General features: G+C 40.4%; 1 long non-coding RNA gene across 1 annotated transcript; it reads left to right on the top strand.

The window, feature by feature from the left end:
• The first annotated feature begins 1,886 nt into the window (after positions 1-1,886).
• LOC117512992 lies at positions 1,887-18,856 on the top strand. Its single transcript, XR_004561436.1, has 3 exons — positions 1,887-2,103; positions 4,603-4,659; positions 17,349-18,856. It is a non-coding gene; the product is annotated as an uncharacterized LOC117512992 (long non-coding RNA).
• The last annotated feature ends 2,714 nt before the right edge of the window (positions 18,857-21,570 follow it).

Here is a 21,570-nt window from a genome sequence, read left to right as displayed (position 1 = left end):
ACAGGTCCAATGTACCCGCCAAGTTTGATCAAAATAAGATTACGTGTTCTTAAGATATTCACTGTGTTCATAACAGCATCGAGCTTGTACAACAAAAATATAGATGACTGGGTGAGTGAGTGACTGAGTTAGTCCATCCCAGCCAGATTGTAAGTAATAACTGAAACATAATACATATGATTATCTTGTACATTTCCAACTGGAAAGTGCATATAAAGACGACAGCATGGTTAAAATTAGGTGACATTTGATGCACCAGATCAATCTATAAAGCTACTTTATTTAGCCTGTGTAATATCCCATAGACACGTCTGCCACGTGTGAACTAACAAGTGATGCTAGTAACCATGAGGATAAGCATGTTGCACACTACATTGCCAAATACTGGAAAAAAAATATAAGAAAACATTAAAGTAAAATCAGAGCTAAATAATGGATAGAATGTGCATAAGGGGATGATAACAAAACTTTTCCTCTGTACTGCACATTACTCACCGCAAACTTGGAACACTTTTCTAAAATGTTTTGAAACCTTTGAAACACCTGTGTTGTGCAACATTGTTCCCAGTGGCGGCTCTAGCTTCAGGTGAAGGGGACTTGAGACTTGAGTGGGTGTACCCTGCAAAAGTGATCTTGAGGTATACCCTCCCATGGATACTTTAAAAATGTATACCCTTTTTCCTGTATCCTAAGGCAATCAGGGAAGCTTATTACTGACTCTCTGGTCATTGTTTTTAATACACACTCTTATTTTAAACACTGGAAATCCTCTAATTCTGCAGGCAGCAGTGTTCATCAATCAACCTTTGTTTATGGAAGACCTTTCCCATATTAGATCACAACAGTTTCACTCGGGACGAATATTGCAGCAGGGACGTCTTAGATGATCCCTTAGGATGTTTCACCACACATTAAACTGTATTATTCGAGGTATTTGTAATAAAATACTATCAAAGACAGGCAGCCCTCCACAACAGCTAGCAGCCGCAGCGAGGGGATACTGGATTAGCTGCTCTAAAGTTGGATATTTTAACATGGAGTTGAATGGGAAGCTACTCACTTTTGAAGCCAGCCTCAAGTGGCCAGTCAAAGAACTGCAACTTTTTCTTCTTCCGAGTGGGCTTCATCTGAGACCATCGAAGCTTACCGCTTGATCGCATCTTGGAGAAGTGACTCAAGGTTGTGTTGGGTGCGATGAAACCCCCTCAACTCCCCCACTAGATCTGCCACTGGTCCCTACAACCAGTGACTAAAATAAAAAATAAAAAAAGACATCACATTGAGTGCTACGGAAGCGTATTGCATTCACTGGATAAAAAAAAAAAAAAACTGACTGCTGATCTCGTAATTATGAGAAAATATCCCATAATTATGACATCAGGATCTCGTAATTATGGGAAAAGCGCTCATAATTAAGAGAAAAGATCTCGTAATTACGACATCAGGATCTCGTAATTACGAGAAAAGATCTCATAATTACTAGAAAAGATCTCATAATTATGAGATCAGGCTATTTTTATTTATTTATTTTGTGTGTGTGTATGAGATCTTTTCTCGTAATTAGGAGATCAGCTGTTAAATTTTTTTTAGTGAATGCAATACGCTTCTGTAGAGTGCTGCCACCTGCTGCACAGTTCAAGAATGTGCAACCATTTCCAATGATGAATTTCAGATTTCAACACAGGGTCTGTACGTGCACTATTGACACCAACTTTACTTGCCTTGGAAAGAGTTAGTGGTGTGGTTAGCAAACAGTCAAATGTCGGCAACATAACCACAACAACAACAACAAAAAAGAAGTTTGTCAGATGAGACTGAAAGTGTCACGAAACTCCAGTCCAGCTTTTCTGATCAACACCTGCTCACCAAGAAATTCAATTAAGGACTCCTCTTCCCACTTGGAGCCGGTCTCCAGGGCAGATCTTCCGGGCTGCACGCGCTGTGTGAGAAATTAGAAAAATCTTACAATAAAAACCGAAAAAAAAAGATGCGAAAAAAATTACAGTGTCAACAACTTTAACAATGACAGCTGTCTGGCTTCTCAGCGCAAACGCACACGTTCCCTTCGCTGGAAGTCAAAGAAAGACGGCGAAAGTCGAACAGGTAAGACTTTTGCTTTTGCTCTTAACTAGTCTCCGCGCTTCATTTGCACTTACGTATCACACAAAGTGTCGTTCGGTCGGTGCGACGCCAAAACGAACCTTTTGAAGCAGTTTCGAACAATAAGGAAACAGGAGCAGACACACTTCGCTGGGTCCGCTGTGAGTCGATGCTCTCGGCAGCAAGTCCGCTGGTCGGAAGCCTTATTTTGTTTTTATTATCATTATTTAAAACAAACAAACTTTTAAGAATTCACACAGCCGTCAAATTTACAGCCGCGTCACTGAAGCTTTGACGCAAGCTTCAAACAGATAAGCGCAACTTTCGCACTTTCCTTTCAAATATTAAACATAAAACGAGTAAAAATGACCCAAAAAGTCTTTTTAAAATAATAAATCTTAGAAAACAGTGTTCTACTCATCGCTCCTACTTCTCCAAAAACTGTCACGAATGGGTGATTATTTATTTATTTATTTATTTATTTTTGCTTTTATTTCGACAAAAAACAAAAAACTTGGTGAAACTCCTAAACAGGTAGTTTAAAGCTCCGCACACACAATCATTTACTGTAAATAGAGGAACTGCTATAAATGCATATCAGTGTTCAAAGTCTAAAATGGGGAAGTTTGTACTTTTGGAAAGTGTCGGTATGACTTTATGAGAAAGCTTGAAGTGCTTCGTTGTGCGTGTTTTTTGTTCACAGTCAGAAGTGGAACTTAAATGGATCAATAACCGACCAACAAAGGGGAAAAATGAAATAAAATCAGTTATATTGGCGCAGTAAGTGTTTGTGTCGAGTTTTAAGATGAACAAAAACATTTCAACTCTTAACATTAGAGATTTTACCCATTTTCTCATTTAAATCACTAAATCCAGTGGACACCACTGTGGATCCTGCAAAAATAAAGTAAATAAAAAACATGTATTAATAAAATATTTTTAATAATAATAAAATTGGTATTGCTCAGGCAATTTTGATTAATTGATCCATTATAAGAATTGTAGATTTATGGATAATGAAAATAATTGAGTTGCATCCTTAATCATGTTTGTTTTCCTAATTATTTGTGGTTACAAAAGGCTGTAACTTCACAAAAACAGGAGTCTTATTTTAAAATGTTGTCAGCTAATATGCAATACATGCGCAATTATTATGCAGTACCTCCTCTGTTTGCCAGTTAAAAAATATAATGGTAAATGGAGTGAGTTTGTATAGCACTTTTGAATGTAGCTGCCCTTTCTGGAAGTGCACTACATGTTTCCGTTGTTGACAGGAGGATCTAAACCTGCAAATAACTATCTCTGCAAATTATTTTAGATGGTGTTTAGGGTTAGGGTTAGGATGAGGGTTAGGGTTTAATCTTTTTTCTGAAATGCACAAAAAGTTTGGCAATTTGGACAATAGTTATGCTTTAGACCAACAATGTGCACTTCTGGAAGTCTTGCATTGTAACAGAATTACAGTGTGGTTCAGGTTCAGTAGAGTCTTTCAGGGTCCCATCATCCCCTGTGCGCTGTGAGTGGTTCCGATTTGACTCGCCGGTTGTAAATAATGAAAATAGTGTCACCACTCGTCATGCAGGAGGGAAAAAAAAAGAGACATACCAGTGTGAAATGTGGTCACCAAAGGCATTCAAACACAAGTTAATGTTTATATCGATTTTATTTCTATATTGAATCCCACAATGAATCACACTCAGATTACGTGTCATCAATACTCCTATTCCAGAAGGTCCTTATTTCCCGGTAACTGAAAGGAAACAGTGTATCTCTGTGCAGTGCTGTGTTACTGTTGGACCGGAAGCCCTCCACGCGTGCAAAGGATCATGGGACCCTGAAATTGAGAATTCCATAATATTACCAACTTGCATACTGCACAGAGCACAGATGCTCAAAGCACTTTACAGTGATGCCTCACATTCACACACCGACAAGGGATGTTGCCTTTCATTTTACTCAACTTGAGTACAACTTGGAGATTGAGGACCTTGCTGAAGTGCACCTTAGTGCGCCTGACTGGGAATCAAACCGAGGAAATGTGCCCAGCCAGGCCACTACCTCTCCAATTTATTCATTCATTTATGTATTATATAATAATCATTGAAAAAAAACAACTTGCACAATCCCTTTGAAAAAAATCCACCTTGTCTGATCAGTCATGATCACTACAAAACTCCATGATGATGAGAGACAGAATAGAGCATGCTTTTGTAAAGGGTTGTTTGTGCTTTTAATGTCTGTAAATGTCTGTACTGTCACTGTGTTTGTTGTTGTTCTCAGAGATGAAGATGAGGACAGGAATAGATCACTGGCACTTTAAACTGCCGGTTCTCATATTCTCGGTGGATCTTTCTCCTTTGCTAATTATTGTGTTGTTTTCAGAGCAAATATGTCATATCCATGGCGACCAGGCAGGTTTATTGTCTCTCTCATGCAGTAGCTCACAAAAGTAATTAATTATCCTTTTTTCCCCTCCTCTCTCTCCTGTCTTCGGTTAAACAGATCATTCATGGAAACTCACCTTCTATATTAAAAATGTCACTGCAACTACAACGCAAGGTAAACATTGTTTTTTTTTCCTTCCTCTTTTCAATTTTACAGTTTTCATGTTCTCTTTTTATTTTTTCCTTGCATAGCAGTTGTACAATGATTTCCTACTGTAAAAGGATACATTATGCACACATTGTGTGAGTTTGAGGCATTTTCCATAATGCCCTCATAATACAGCAGCTGTGCAGCCAAACTGTTGCAGCAGATGTATTCATGCATGCAAAGCAAGCACACGCTTGACTCTTAAACGGGCAAGCTTAAAAACGCATGTTTCAACATGAAATCGGCTTGCGTTTTATGCGATATGAATAGCAAGCATTAGCCAGACCAAACATCAGTTTACTTTGGTGCTGTTCCTATTTTCACAAGGTCACGAAAAGTAGTTACTAACAGCAGGCAACATTGTGGGGTACAATAGTTCACCTCAGTGCTTTGTAATTGTATTGTGCCTGTTTGTTTTTTTTTCCCCTTGTTAAATTATTTATTATTTTGAGTCTGCACGGTGAAGTCGTATCCAGCCCCTCAACGTGTGTTCTCCCTCTGTGTAACTCTGGAACGTGACAGCATGCGTCTGCTGTCCGGAGGTTCATCTCAGGCCGGACATCAGCCAGCCTTCGCTGTCACTGCTGGTGCATGTTCTCATCTCTCTTTGGCATTGATGAGACACTGCAATATCTATCTGTCAAACATACTGCCCTTCTTTCTCTACCTCTCTTATGCTCTCTATCTCTTCTTTATGTTCTCATTTTTCCTCCTTTCATTTCAGCTCTGGATAAATCACCTGAAATGTGAATGCAGGGATACCGGTTGTCTGTTTGTGCTCCTTAACTGTGGTTTGAATCATGTTATGGCTGAGACAATTCATCAGTTGACCCGAATTAATCCAATAATATAACCAGCAAATTTTGTGGCTTGGAGAATCGTTTTGATTATATACTGGAGCAGTGATTGCAGAGACGGCTTTCTTGATGCATCAATTCCATGTGTGTTTGCCATGCTTTGTGCATGCTAGAATATATATAGTGAAATGGTCCAGAAAGTGCAGAAAAAGTCTTTAAACTGTTTATGCAGCATCATAATTTGATCTACTGCCCACGTGCATGCTTAGAATGTTGGCATGCACAGGTTTACCATCACAGTACAGACTGGCACTGATAAAAAGCTACATAAAAGACACCAAAGTAACTCCTGTTGTCTGAATGAAAGTTCCCACTCTGTCTCTGTTCCTCAGATTTTACTTGGAATTTTGAGGCCTAATCTTCCTTTTCTGTCTGGGTGTGGCAAATTAACTGTTTCCATATAGTTGGAGGTGGTCTGCTGGACAGTGGGAGCAATGTGGGGATTAAAAAAATTTAGTCAAGAGCATCTTTGTCATTGAAATGAGAGTCAGACCATGACTGCTCTTATTGTTTTACTTTCCCCACCTGTCTGGCTAGGGGATTGAGCCTATAATCCTCTGGTTACATGCCACTTCGCTCACATTTCGGCAATCCATTTGTAACAATCATGGATAGACCAGGACCTGGTGAGAATTGCACTGCTATGCATCACCTTCCACCCCATCACAAACAGTGCTTGGTCATGCCCCCTCCACCTTTAATAAAACTCATGTTGCATTCATATGTTGGCTGTAAATGGCAAACAATAAACCAGATGTTCCTTTAATTTAAGCGACAGGTTGACAGAAAAATTCCGACACTTGTGGCTGTGAGCGCAGCGACTATCTGACTCCTGCAGTGATGAGGACAAACTGGATGTTGGTTTATCTTTAACAAGGAGGAAAGACGGTCATCCAGATATGGAGTATTTTATGTGCAGAGAGTTACCTGGTTTTAAACCTGAATAACGTGCGTGCTATTGCAGAGAAGAATGAATCTATAACCTCATGAAAAAATAACTTTTTAAGATGGCATCAGAGAGGGCTTCCTGTTTTAGTAAAACACTGTGCAAAATGCTGAAACTCTGTATCTTTTAATTAAGTAAATATTTTCCATAGCTAGCATTGAAAAATGACTGTGCCTGATGTCGACACCAGTGTAGACTATACGCACTCAGTTCTACTATGGTGTCTGTTATGATGATTTTTCTACCGCCAAGATGTGAATACAGCATTGTACTTCTACTGAAATGCAGGGCATCTTAATGCAAGCAAACTTTAGCAATTAAGGTTAGCAGTTAGATGAATAACCAAAACAGTGTGTGTAAGCATTAGAAAAAAATAGCTTTACTTTGCTGTGTCCTCTAGTACTTTGATTAGCTGCTTTTCTAATCGAAACTTGTAGCTTGGAGCTTTTTGCTCTTGGTTCACCTGAATGGTTAAGAATTTCATTGAACACCTTACACTGCATCCGGCATTATGATTTCCTGCAGCCATATCATGCAGTTAAATCCTTATAAGTACCTGCCTGGACCTGTCAAGGGGTGTGCCAAATTAAACCCATGTATTCCTTTTCTATTTGACCTTGGATGCGGACGTCAGGACTTTGATGTCAAATAAGCGTCAGTAATCCAGGCTGCAGGAGCCATTACTTTTTGTTTTCCAGCACATAAGGGTTATCAGTTGCACCCAGTGTAATGATTTTGTATACAAATTCAAAGTACTGCAACCGTAGTGTTTTGCCGTGTAAAAATATACTGCCTCCGATGCGTAGTTATACCAGCACAAATAGCACGCATGTTTTTTTAATCATCATTATTGTTTTTATTTTAGTGCTGAGGAAATGTCCTTTTTGCATGCTTGATCAGCCAGTAGAGAAATCCAATATAATGGAGGTTCAAGGTGAATTGCATCTTGTGCATTTCCCCCCTTCGACTGAAAGAATATTCCAGAGCAAAATAAACAAATCACACAGACAACAGTAATATAGGGCTGATTTTGAAAGCATGAAATAAGTATCGATTAAATCCTGCAGTTCATAGATGAAAATGGCCTTTTTGGTAATTTGTCCTGGGTCCTTTCAATATGATGGGGGCTGGGGGGGGGGGGGGGGGGGTGAGTAAGTCACTGGGGGGAGAGAGACAGAGAGAGAGAGCAGAAAGGGAAGAGAGGAAGACTGAGAAAAAGAAATAAGACTGGTGAAGCTTGGGAGGGATGTTTCACAGAGTTGTGAAAGGGACATGCTGCCCCTTTCCGAGCTCATTATCATTCTTAATAAGTCTTAAGGAAAGTAGGAGCACTGAGTGTGAATGCACGGTAATCCTTACAGTGGCCAAGGTTAGTAGGGTTGTCAGCACATGCGCACCGTTCCCAGCTGGCCACTTTGGGACAGGGATGGTACCAGAGGAGCACAGTTAAGGATAGGTGTTCAAGGAGAAAACGAGGACATTGAGATTGTGTACAAAGGTTAGGCCCCTTTGCCTAGCTTTTTGGCAGTTGCACCACCTGGCATCCAGTAGGTAAACTGTTCTGTGTCACATGAAAAACAGGCAGGTTCAGCTGTAAGACCTCCCAAGAGGAAGTTTGCATTGATGTTTTCAAATATAAATTACAAAGCCGAACTAAAAATCTGGATTATAAGGAAAGTGTTTTTTATTTTTTAACAATGTTGATCATAAAGTGCTGGAAGTAATTGTTGGCCACAGTGCAACTAAAGGCCCCCTGACACTTGCACGACTTTGATGCACGCACTTGCATGCACATCGTCCTGACGATCCCACCCGCTGTGTTCCCAGCTGGACGCCATGCTTTGTTCCACTGGCTGCCACGTGGTGTGCGCTGGACGCTCAGTATATAAAATAATTATTTTCTAGCGGATTAATCATTTTCTCTGCGAGTTGTCTGTTGAAAACAGCACTGATTGCTTCCTGAATCACAGAGGAGAGCTGTAGTCGGAGTGCTGAACAGGCTTGGAGAAAGCATTTGGAGCCATCTAAAAAGGTCATTATTTGTCATGTTGACATTGTCATGACTTGGTAAAACAGTTGCATGTTCCTTCCTTCTTGTGTGCAGCTGTAAAAGTATGTTTATGACAGATTTAACATCTTGTTATAATTGTTCAGACGAGCTGCGCTCTGATGTGGTGCGCTGACAAAATCACTCGCACTGTTCACTAGTAGATCGCGTAACGTTGCACGACATTTATGTGTGAAAGATTTTTTTGAATATTTCAAAATTCTCTTTGTGCAATTGCATGCACCGGTGCCCCTCTGGCGTTCAGTCTATACTCGTTAAAGACGAGTTTTGCATAGGGCGTGCAAGTGTGTGCATCAAAGTCGTGCAAGTGTCAGGGGGCCTTTACTGTTCTTTGGGTGTGGTCCAGAAGCAAGCATAACGATGTATTGGATGAGTTGATGACCAGTTAACTCTCTTAACAAATTGCCAGCCAATTTTAGTGGTTGTTCAACCATGTTAGTGTAATTAAAATTCAGAGGAGATTGTTTCTTGATGCTGTCCTGGGCATGATAAACTGCATCCAAGAATTTAGGTGAGCCTGCAGATAACTCATTGCGGTGGGGGTGTTGTTGACAGGATTGGCACTCCAGCTACTATTTAAAAAAAAAAAAAAAAACACCTCACGAAGCTGAGTGGGAATAACTCTGCTGCCGCCTTCCAACGGAGGATAGCATGTGTTATGAAAGCTGTTTGGACCCTCATCCCTAGAATAGAAAAGACCACCAGACAGCCTCAAAGCTATTGCATCTGGAGTGTCCTCTGCATGAAAATAGCCAGGTCCAAACCTTCAGAGACATCTTCAGGTGGGCAGCTGGAACATCCAGAATGACTATTTTCCATTGTTATTGAGAGAACTCGAAAAGACATTCATTGCAGTGGCAGTGCTGTCTGAGGTTCTCATATCTGAAAGATGCTTGCTCATTGTAGCAGGCTCCTCCTACTTTTGGCTTGGTTGCTCAAGTGGCAGTGACATTCATGTCTGTGGCTCCTTGGTCTTTGAGATCGAGAGACACCTGTGAGCACCAAACATCACCAAAGACCTTTGGTCATGCCTATATATTTGCAGTAGAACAAAGATCCAACTGTTTAGGGATCTGGATGCTCAGTGTCCTAAGGCATTGACTGGATGTCTTTGGTAGCATGTCTCTTCAGAGGATCCTTGGGTACTGCTGGAATGACTTTATGTCAAATGAGTGGTTACTTAGGGAGATTAAGATGAGGAGTATCACTTGCATTGTGAGGGAGCACCAGCCTCAACATTTGGGCTGTGTTGGATTCAGCACACAGATGCCTCAGTTTTGAGGACCCCAATGACTGGAGACAGCCAAAGGTACGTCCACAATTCACCTGGCTGCAGCAGGCAGATGGTTACTTTCGAGATGTGGGGATGTACCGGTGTCCATGACCCAAGGTGGTTCCATGGTGTTGAGGACATTACGAAGAGCATATTGGTGCTGTATAATTAAATTGCACTGAATTGAATTATTATTACAGTGATGGGACTGTCTTGAGAGATGAGTGGGCTGGGTACTTAGAGCAGTTATATAAAGCTGATCTCCTGTCAGGATGTAGACATCTCCCCTGTCAGGGTTCTGATGTCTGACCTGCCAATCACTCAGCTGTAAATCACCGAATCTCACTGAGATTTGGTAATTTACAGCCTGTGGACGGGCAGTTAGTGTAAACGCTTAATAGCTTCCTGCACCAAGAAGCAAAAACGTATATTTTCAACCCCTTTTCTGTTCTAGGATCACATATGAATAAATTAAACAACAAATAAAATGTTAAATATAAAACATTTTTTGAGTTTGGGTTGTTTATATGAGAGTAGATCTGGGCCTGTAATGTGTATACAGCATTTAATTGGGAAACTGAATAATGTGATTGATCGGGTCATTACAGGAAATCAGTCATATGAATGACTAGTGATGTTATCTAAGTTCCTCCCTGTACATCCTTTAGTTTTGAAATGATGGGATCCACCAGCCGCATTGCCTGTTAGTGTTAAATTTGTGCCTGGTTTCCAACTTGATGTTGCTCATGCTTTGATTCTTGGTTTTGTCTTTCTGAATCCTTATTTTATCTTAATTATCCAAGAGGCAGACGACTGTCAAATCAGCAAATGAAATCGGAGCTGATGGTGTTGAGTAGGGTTGCCCTTTTGTCTTGCTCAGTGTAATGTCATCTCTGTGCTTCTCTGTCATGTAAAGATGATTTACCCAGAAACAGATGTTCACAGTCCTTTGCTCATGAACACGCACAATATTTTTTTCTACATTTTACTCTTCTAAAAGGTTAGGAAGTGAAAGGCTTTCCTTGCCTCCTTTTCTTTCTTTCTAGCAGGTTCTTTATTCTGTGTTTATGTTTAAGCATAAAAATTCAAAAAGAAAAAATAATATAGCACCTTCAACTGCACCACAGACTAAAACAGTTAAATGTGGTCTATTAAACATTAGGTCTCTCTCTTCTAAGTCCCTGTTAGTAAATGATATAATAATTGATCAACATATTGATTTATTCTGCCTTACAGAAACCTGGTTACAGCAGGATGAATATGTTAGTTTAAATGAGTCAACACCCCCGAGTCACACTAACTGCCAGAATGCTCGTAGCACGGGCCGAGGCGGAGGATTAGCAGCAATCTTCCATTCCAGCTTATTAATTAATCAAAAACCCAGACAGAGCTTTAATTCATTTGAAAGCTTGACTCTTAGGCTTGTCCATCCAAATTGGAAGTCCCAAAAACCAGTTTTATTTGTTGTTATTTATCGTCCACCTGGTCGTTACTGTGAGTTTCTCAGTGAATTTTCAGACCTTTTGTCTGACTTAGTCCTTAGCTCAGATAAGATAATTATAGTGGGCGATTTTAACATCCACACAGATGCTGAGAATGACAGCCTCAACACTGCATTTAATCTATTATTAGACTCAATTGGCTTTGCTCAAAATGTAAATGAGTCCACCCACCACTTTAATCATATCTTAGATCTTGTTCTGACTTATGGTATGGAAATTGAAGACTTAACAGTATTCCCTGAAAACTCCCTTCTGTCTGATCATTTCTTAATAACATTTACATTTACTCTGATGGACTACCCAGCAGTGGGGAATAAGTTTCATTACACTAGAAGTCTTTCAGAAAGCACTGTAACTAGGTTTAAGGATATGATTCCTTCTTTATGTTCTCTAATGCCATATACCAACACAGTGCAGAGTAGCTACCTAAACTCTGTAAGTGAGATAGAGTATCTCGTCAATAGTTTTACATCCTCATTGAAGACAACTTTGGATGCTGTAGCTCCTCTGAAAAAGAGAGCTTTAAATCAGAAGTGCCTGACTCTGTGGTATAACTCACAAACTCGCAGCTTACAGCAGATAACCCCTAAGTTGGAGAGGAAATGGCGTTTCACTAATTTAGAAGATCTTCACTTAGCCTGGAAAAAGAGTCTGTTGCTCTATAAAAAAGCCCTCCGTAAAGCTAGGACATCTTACTACTCATCACTAATTGAAGAAAATAAGAACAACCCCAGGTTTCTTTTCAGCACTGTAGCCAGGCTGACAAAGAGTCAGAGCTCTATTGAGCCGAGTATTCCTTTAACTTTAACTAGTAATGACTTCATGACTTTCTTTGCTAATAAAATTTTAACTATTAGAGAAAAAATTACTCATAACCATCCCAAAGACGTATCGTTATCTTTGGCTGCTTTCAGTGATGCCGGTATTTGGTTAGACTCTTTCTCTCCAATTGTTCTGTCTAAGTTATTTTCATTAGTTACTTCATCCAAACCATCAACATGTCTATTAGACCCCATTCCTACCAGGCTGCTTAATTAAGCCCTACCATTATTTAATGCTTCAATCTTAAATATGATCAATCTATCTTTATTAGTTGGCTATGTACCACAGGCTTTTAAGGTGGCAGTAATTAAACCATTACTTAAAAAGCCATCACTTGACCCAGCTATCTTAGCTAATTATAGGCCAATCTCCAACCTTCCTTTTCTCTCAAAAATTCTTGAAAGGGTAGTTGTAAAACAGCTAACTGATCATCTGCAGAGGAATGGTCTATTTGAAGAGTTTCAGTCAGGTTTTAGAATTCATCATAGTACAGAAACAGCATTAGTGAAGGTTACAAATGATCTTCTTATGGCCTCAGACAGTGGACTCATCTCTGTGCTTGTTCTGTTAGACCTCAGTGCTGCTTTTGATACTGTTGACCATAAAATTTTATTACAGAGATTAGAGCATGCCATAGGTATTTAAAGGCACTGCGCTGCGGTGGTTTGAATCATATTTATCTAATAGATTACAATTTGTTCATGTAAATGGGGAATCTTCTTCACAGACTAAGGTAAATTATGGAGTTCCACAAGGTTCTGTGCTAGGACCAATTTTATTCACTTTATACATGCTTCCCTTAGGCAGTATTATTAGACGGCATTGCTTAAATTTTCATTGTTACGCAGATGATACCCAGCAAGCCAGAGGACACACCAATTAGCTAAACTGCATGAATGTCTTACAGACATAAAGACATGGATGACCTCTAATTTCCTGCTTTTAAACTCAGATAAAACTGAAGTTATTGTACTTGGCCCCACAAATCTTAGAAACATGGTGTCTAACCAGATCCTTACTCTGGATGGCATTACCCTGACCTCTAGTAATACTGTGAGAAATCTTGGAGTCATTTTTGATCAGGATATGTCATTCAGTGCGCATATTAAACAAATATGTAGGACTGCTTTTTTGCATTTACACAATATCTCTAAAATTAGAAAGGTCTTGTCTCAGAGTGATGCTGAAAAACTAATTCATGCATTTATTTCCTCTAGGCTGGACTATTGTAATTCATTATTATCAGGTTGTCCTAAACGTTCCCTGAAAAGCCTTCAGTTAATTCAAAATGCTGCAGCTAGAGTACTAACGGGGACTAGAAGGAGAGAGCATATCTCACCTTCATTGGCTTCCTGTTAATTCTAGAATAGAATTTAAAATTCTTCTTCTTACTTATAAGGTTTTGAATAATCAGGTCCCATCTTATCTTAGGGACCTCATAGTACCATATCACCCCAATAGAGCGCTTCGCTCTCAGACTGCAGGCTTACTTGTAGTTCCTAGGGTTTGTAAGAGTAGAATGAGAGGCAGAGCCTTCAGCTTTCAGGCTCCTCTCCTGTGGAACCAGCTCCCAATTCAGATCAGGGAGACAGACACCCTCTCTACTTTTAAGATTAGGCTTAAAACTTTCCTTTTTGCTAAAGCTTATAGTTAGGGCTGGATCAGGTGACCCTGAACCATCCCTTAGTTATGCTGCTATAGACTTAGACTGCTGGGGGTTCCCATGATGCACTGAGTGTTTCTTTCTCCTTTTGCTCTGTATGCACCACTCTGCATGTTTTTACGCAATTATTGTATTGCCTTGCCTTACAATATAAACCATCTTGGGGAAACTGTTTGTTGTGATTTGGCACTATATAAATAAAATTGATTGAAATTGATTGTTTGCACTAATTGTGACTGGGCAAGAAAATATATGTAGGTTGCCATTGTTGCATTCAAGAAAGAGGCTTTTAGGAAGCACTTTCATCAAATTATTCATCTGTGTTTTGGTTGTGGATTGAGTGGCAAACTACTCCATTGCTGCCCTCCTCCCTCCATCACCACTCCCCTAACCCTTCCAAGGAACCTTGGGAGGCAGAGAGCCATCACCATGGTGATCTGAGCACAGATGCCCTGCGCACCGGTCCACTGTGACTGGCATACACTGAGGTGAGAAGGAACAAAATGTCACAGCTACAGGTTTTTAATTTTTTATTTTTTAATGTTTTTGTTTTTGCCTCAGCTCCCACTGGGATTGTTCTCAGAGCCACGTGCACAGCAACACTGGGGCATCTGCTGGAAACACTCTTTGAGTTAAGGAAACAAGTTGTGCAGAAGGAGATAAAATTGCTTATTCCTATTTTGTTCCCCTTGGGGTTCTGAGTCATTTAATATTGAGTATCTGCCAATAGTGAGTCCTGATCAGATACTTGTATTTTCCAAGATAATTCACTCGTACAGTGCACACATCAGGTACATTAAAGTCAATCCACTATATACTGTATCTCTGACAGAAAAACAACCTGCAATACACGCTGCTTTTTACAACCCCAATTCCAATGAAGTTGGGACGTTGTGTAAAATGTAAATAAATAATTGTTGAAGCTTTGTAGGTGGAATTCTTTCCCATTCTTGCTTGATGTACGACTTCAGTTGTTCAACAGTCCGGGGTCTCCGTTGTCGTATTTTGCACTTCATAATGCGTCACACATTTTCAATGGGCGACAGGTCTGGACTGCAGGCAGGCCAGTCTAGTACCCGCACTCTTTTACTACGAAGCCACCCTGTTGTAACACGTGCAGAATGTGGCTTGGCATTATCTTGCTGAAATAAGCAGGGACGTCCCTGAAAAAGACGTTGCTTGGATGGCAGCATGTGTTGCTCCAAAACCTGGATGTACCTTTCAGCATTGATGGTGCCATCACAGATGTATAAGTTGTCCATGCCATGGGCACTAACACACCCCCATACCATCACAGATGCTGGCTTTTGAACTTTGCACTAGTAACAATCTGGATGTTCTTTTTCCTCTTTTGTCTGGAGGGCACGACGTCTATGATTTCCAAAAACAATTTTAAATGTGGACTCATCAGATCACAGCACACTTTTCCACTTTGCATCTGTCCATTTGAAATGAGCTCTGGCCCAGAGAAGGTGGCAGCGTTTCTGGATGTTGTTGATGTATGGCTTTCACTTTGCATGGTAGAGTTTTAACTTGCACTTGTAGATGTAGTGACGAACTGTGTTAACTGACAGTGGTTTTCTGAAGCGGTAAGATCGTATACAAAATGATGTTGGTGTTTAATGCAGTGCCGCCTGAGGGATCGAAGGTCATGGGCATTCGATGTTGGTTTTCGGCCTTGCCGCTTATGTGTAGAAAGTTCTTCAGATTCTCTGAATCTTCATATTATATTATGGACTGTAGATGATGGAAATTCCTTGCAATTGAACGTTGAGAAACATTTTTCTTAAACTGTTTGACTATTTTTTTCATCCTGTTGTTCACAAAGTGGTGAACCTCACCCCATCTTTGCTTCTGAATGACTAAGCCTTTTGGGGATGCTCCTTTTATACCCAATCATGACACTCATCTATTTCCAATTAGGTGTTCTTTGAGCATTCATCAACTTTCCCAGTCTTTTGTTGCCCCTTCCCAACTTTTTTGAAATGTGTTGCAGGCATCCATTTCAAAATGCAAATATTTGCACAAAAACAATAAAGTTTATCAGTTTGAAAATTAAATATCTTGTCTTTGTGGTGTATTTAATTGAATATAGATTGAAGATTTGCAAATCATTGTATTCTGTTTTTATTTACATTTTACACAATGTCCCAACTTCATTGGAATTGGGGTTTGTAATTTAATTTATTTTTAAACAATATAAGTTATCAGTTACACTTTGTGCAGCATTGTACTAGCATTCACTTCAAATGTTGCTTCTGAAATGGACCTCAGATGGAGCAGGGTGAGACTCTTATTTGATAAAGGCTGAATTTGATCAGTCAAAATATGTCTTATCAGAGCTGATAAGCATCTTTTAGACTAGCCAGTTCTTTGAGACTATCCCCAGTTCCCCTTATTTTTGTGTTTGTGCCAGTGGAGAGTTGTGTTTGGCGTCAGGGTAAAAAAATACAAAAGGGATGTGCAACATTCATAAGTTACATGTGAAATGATTAGTTTACATAGTAACAGTGTAGCAACAGTGTCCTTACTGGCCACCAGGATCCTCCAGTTGGTAACAAGTTCTCATAAGCAGATTGATTGATAGTCTTGTTTGTCTTCTTTTATGTTATTGTCATTGTACCTAGCGAAAGATCCCCCAAATGGCCCAAAATAGGAGGTTTACTGATCCTCACCTGTATCTATCACAAACCAAAAAAATTAGAGCTGAATATGCATTGCATTCTTAAAGAGTTCTGTAAATTTTGTGGACTCACTGACTGACTGACTGACTCCATTAATCTTGTGCTAATCCCAGAGAAAAAAAAAATATCAAAAATTAAATCTGACAACTATTTTAATGATTTAATAGCTCTTTTGAAAGGGATGTATTACAGAGTCAGACTATGCTGATGCATTTCAATCAGGAGAGCAGCCAAAGAGTCTGAAGCAACATAAAGTACACAAAAGGTTGGTCAGATAAAACAGGGGGTTCCCAACTTATTTTGACTGCATGGTCTGGGCATTTGAGAGAGGGGGCGCTACAGACCTTATAGTAATCTACAACTAATGTCATGTTAAGATACATAAAACAAAGTAAAAGCACAGTTCAACCTTAACCGCCGTACACAACACAAAAAAAATCAGTACTTACCTCAGCATCAGCTTGAGCCTTGGTCTGTTATCCGGAGACATGGTGGTGATGGGGTGATACTGTGTGTGTGTGTGTGTGTGTGTGTGTGTGTGTGTGTGTGTGTGTGTGTGTGTGTGTGTGTGTGTGTGTGTGTGTGTGTGTGTGTGTGTGTGTGTGTGTGTGTGTGTGTGAGTGACAGGTGCTGTGTGCTTTTTAACATCCAGTCTGCTTGTTTTAATGGCAGCTAAAGCATAAAATCTGCCCTCACTCAAGTAAGAGGTTGGAATGGCAACAGTGTCTTAAATGCCATTGTGACAAGTTCTGGATGTTCTCCTGTAACTTTAATTCAGAAAGATAGGATAGATTTGGATGTAAATAAACTCATTAGTTCTTCATTGTTTTTTACCCTTTAGGTAATGACCGAAAGAATAAGGTCGCAAATAGAAGAGGTGGAGTGTCTGGTTTGGGTGTCTGGTTTTACACTCCTGGAGAGGATGAGAAGCTTGTCTATCTGGGAGGGATTCTGAGTAGAGTCGCTGCTTCTTGGAATTGAACAGAGCCAGCTGAGGTTGTTCGGGCGTCTGGTGAGGATGCCCCATGGTCGTCTCCGTAGGGAGGTCTTCCAGGCATGCCCAACTGGGTGGAGGACCTGGGGGAAGACCCAGGACATGCTGGAAGGATTATATTTTCTATCTGGTTTAGGAATGCCTTGAGATCCCCCAGGAGGGTTATAGGACTTGGGATGAGCTGCTTTGTCTACTACCACTGCAACCTGGACCCCAGTAAGCAGCAAAAAAATGAATGAATGAATTAACTGTGATATGGTTTGATGTTTCCAGGAAAATAAATAAAACATAATGCAGTACTATGCGAGTATCATTCCCCTTGTTTGTGAAAACCTTATTGGTTTTCGTGCCCCCAGTTTTGCCAAACCCACAGCCGGTCTTCAGTCTGCGGCTTGTGGACCCATGAAATAACATCAGAGGGTAATAGTGTCCACATAGCACAGTGTGGGGAAATCTCATAAAGCTACAAATTTAAAAAAATGGGGTCATGCTGGGGCATCTGAAAAGACACTATAGCATGGGAGGAGTAACAGCAGTGACCACTCGCTGTGGTTCAGACAGCACTCACGATCTACACTTATGAAACCAATCACACACAGACATGAACGTAGAATGTCCAGATATGTGTGTAAGGGAGAAAAAAAAATGGTTGTGAGCAAAAGAAATAAATATAACTTGGATTTGCATCACTTCAAACAGTAATGTGTACACAGATTTCAGTGGTGCATATCTGACATACAAATATTAAAAAAATGTCTGATTTGGCATCTCCACACTCCCAGTTTGTCACATGTTGTCACAGGGGGAGTGCAAGAGAGAGATTTGAGTCACTTCAACTGGGAATGTGAATGTAGCCGAGCAAAATGGTTGGATTGATTAACTACAAGATTCACAGGTCAGGTCTGGAACCATGTTTTAGTTCTGTGCATTGCAGCATCTACCACACTACATACCGTAACTGTCCTGGGTCCTGGTTGGCAACCACCCAAGCAGACATATGGTGCGTCGCCACGTCCCAAAATGAGCCATCTCTCTGCTGCAGCCATGTGAGTGTCCCATTGGCCTTTTGCAGTTATTGAGGTCCCCAGCATCGAGGCACCTGAGCATTAACAGCATGCTCAGGGAAGCGTGGCACATGGCTGTAGTGTCATAACTGACATTCCTCACATTGCAAGTAGTCGATCTCATCCGAGTCTCCCTAAGTAACCATTTGTTTGACACAAAGTTATTCCAGCGGCACCCAAAGATTCTCTGGAGAAACGTAGTCAGTGCCAGAGACATCCAGCTGTCAGGGTATGTACGTATGTGCATCAGTTGATGTATCAAGAAAGTTTTATTTGTAAAAAAAAAAAAAACAAAAAAAAAAAACGTGTGCTCGATATTATAAATTAAATAAAAACATTTTATAGTATAATACAAATAAGTAGGTTTTTTGCTGGCTGCTTTTTAATGATGAGCAGTTGACAAGTCATCAAGGTGGTAGATGATAACGATCAGTAGAGGGTTTGAGCTTACTCCATGCTTCACTGTACTTCTTCGTAAAACAGCTTCATGGTACCCGTTTATGCTGACCTTTGACCTATGCTAGTCCAGAAAACATGCTGTTGGCTACAGAGCTTTGAGAGGAAAAACACCTTATAGATAAAGTGGCATTGAAGAGATGGAGCAGGTTTTACCTCCAACCTTGAAATGGTGTGGGCCTTGTTCTCTTTCAGCTCTATGCTTGCCCTCAGTCTCAGAGGTCAGGACATAATCATGCTGCCCTAACATCTGGCATAATGTGTGTGCATGCCTGATTTCTGTTTGGAATATGCATAGCTGCTGTGACTTGAATACACAGAAATTAAATATCTCAAATCTTTACCTGCTTTGCTAGTGTACAGTGCATACACATACAGTACGTGTTGGCTTCCACAATAACCTGCTTTATTATGCAAGAACCAGCGGTCTCATTAATGCGTTTTGATATGTAGCTGTAGCAGTCAGGACTTTTCATGCCAAGTCTGTAAGTGCGAATGCTCCTGCTTCCCAGACCAGTTGCAAAGGTGCAGGTTCTGAGCGATCCTTTTATGTTTGGAGACCGCAGCTCCATCCTTTGACGACGACCTTAACCACAAACACACCTCTGTGTCAATCAGCCCTCTGCTGTAATCCCACTTCAGAATTCCTCTTGGCTGAGGGAGTAAATAAATTTTTCAGCGTTTATTAGAATACAGCTTGCCAGAAGGGACTCCTCGTTCCACTCCTATAGCCGCTCCAGTAATTAGCAAATTGATTAGGAGAACTTCAACACACCTCCTTGGCTCTTATCTCCCCATTCTAGGACAATATTGCTGTGCCATGGGACAGCGTAAATATTTTAAGGGAAACCCTCAGTGAATCTCATTAAATGGCTGTGGGCCACAGCAGCTGTCTCCTGCTGAAGGTTCCAGCCAATTTTCTAAACTATGATTAAAGAAAAGTTTTGGATTATTTAACCACGCCGTGTCTTGTGAGGTCCCCCCCCCCCCCCCCCCAGTTCCACTGAAGGCCTCTTTGATTTTCCCACTCCTTCGTACCAGGGCTGCTCCTTTTCCTTAGGATCTATTAGTTTGGAATCATTTGGGTGATGACGCTTTCAAAGTGGTGGTCATTCTGGGGTGCAAATGTTCAAAAAACAAAGACCTCATGTTTCATGCTGAAATGCTAATTAAAAATGTTACCCCTCATCCTCGAGCTGCAGAGGGAAAGGACTTGGTAGCAATTTGGCAGATAATCAAATTGCTTTTTAAATGGAGCCATGTGAAGATGACTGGAATCTGCTCACGGACAGATGCTTTGGCACAAATTAAGCTGGAAAAAGCTGCTGTGTGGAAAGAGATGAGTAATACAGTAAAATTCACAGTGCAGTAAGAGGGTGCATTTATGCGAGTTAACAAGTTACAAAGCTATCGTTCTTGAACTTATCAAGACCCCTTGTCCATATATGGGTGGCATTTTTTCCCCCTAAAATTCCCGTACTCATGCGCTGGAACTCCCAGAATGTTGTGCTTGTAAATATGCCTAAGAAGGGGGTGGTCAGTTTTACTTTCAGTGGAAGGCCAATCACATCCTGGGTAACCCCTAAATGGGTAAAGAGGTTGGAGATACCCTGTGTGACTTGGCCAGGATGAATGACACCTTGGTAACCTTATAGTTACCAAACTTGCAACTAAAGCATAGTTTTGGGAAATTGGCAGTGGTTTTCATAATGGTTTACTTGGGTGTGGGTAATAAAAAAATTCTGACCATCTTATTTCCTCAGTAATAACAGATTAACTGGAAGTAACAGGGCTGTTTCACAGGATGCTTTTCTACTGCAATCTCCCATGATCCAAAAAAGTGCAAAAATGGGATGAAATGACTTAATCTGGTTTACCTCCTAATAGGCTGGTTTATAAACTGCAAATCTGACAGTCACCCCCCCCCCCCCCCCAAAAAAAAAAAACAAGCTTGAGCTGTTCAGCGTTGAACAAAAAAACACACACAAAAAAAATGCAGCATAGTGATTATTCAAGCCATAGTCACTATGAATACCCCGTTTAAAAAACTTCCTGGAAGTTACCAGATACTGTCAATCGATTTCGAGAACCAGTATGACATTTTTAAACAGTTCAGAAATTGGATCCCGATTTCAAATCTGGTGCCAATGAGTGCCATAACTACTGTATATACTAAATTTGTTCAAGATTGCCAAAGATGGATCGAGAAGTTATATTCACAACGTGCCCTGATTTGCTATTCAGGATTAAATAGAAAGGAACAGCGCTCTGTGGATTAGTCCCGTAAAGTCATCAAGCTTCCGATGGGTGCTAAAACCTCTAACTGGTGCTAACCTTGCTAACATACCGAATTAAATAACAAGAAAATTTCAGCCAACAGAAATACTGGAACACAGACTTCTTAGATGAGACGCTAGGACAGTTAACCCCACAGCAGGCCATATTATTGCAGATATTTGTAGTAAAATGCTCAGAAAGGACAGATGCGGTCCTTTACAACAACTACCAGCCACAGCTAGTGGAGCTCAGAGTCTGAGGAAAGACCAGAG

This window comes from Thalassophryne amazonica, chromosome 6 (assembly GCF_902500255.1).
Source record: "Thalassophryne amazonica chromosome 6, fThaAma1.1, whole genome shotgun sequence".
In the NCBI taxonomy this organism is placed as follows: Eukaryota; Metazoa; Chordata; class Actinopteri; order Batrachoidiformes; family Batrachoididae; genus Thalassophryne; species Thalassophryne amazonica.
Note: the sequence above shows the minus strand (reverse complement) of the source record. Positions and strands in the feature narration are given on the sequence as shown.